The sequence below is a fragment of the Lactuca sativa genome, chromosome 8 (genome assembly GCF_002870075.4).
Source record: "Lactuca sativa cultivar Salinas chromosome 8, Lsat_Salinas_v11, whole genome shotgun sequence".
Classification (NCBI taxonomy): domain Eukaryota; kingdom Viridiplantae; phylum Streptophyta; class Magnoliopsida; order Asterales; family Asteraceae; genus Lactuca; species Lactuca sativa.
This window is the reverse complement of record NC_056630.2, coordinates 343,152,911-343,153,238: the sequence shown is the minus strand read 5'-3', so window position 1 is coordinate 343,153,238 and position 328 is coordinate 343,152,911.

The window sequence follows — 328 nt, the reverse complement described above, 5'->3', positions numbered from 1 at the left end:
CCCCTCGCCCCGACGTCGTGCGTGTCCAAAAATTATGCATCATCAGGGAAATCCATGTCCGTTCCTGTCACCAAGCTCTTTGTGCAATATGTATATATAGGGGGTACCATGGGGTCTCATTCGCATGGGTGCCCGACTTGGGCGATGGGCAGCTCAGAGTCATGAGGCTGTATCGAGCACCAACAAGGCAAGCCAAGCCAAGCCCCACGACCCATGAAAGAGGCCAACACCCCCAGCACGCTGCCTTGATTTCTCGAACGATGGCCTGAGAAATAGCCCCGTTGCCTTGACTTTCCTCGACGCCGTGCGCATGAACTAGCCCCGTTGC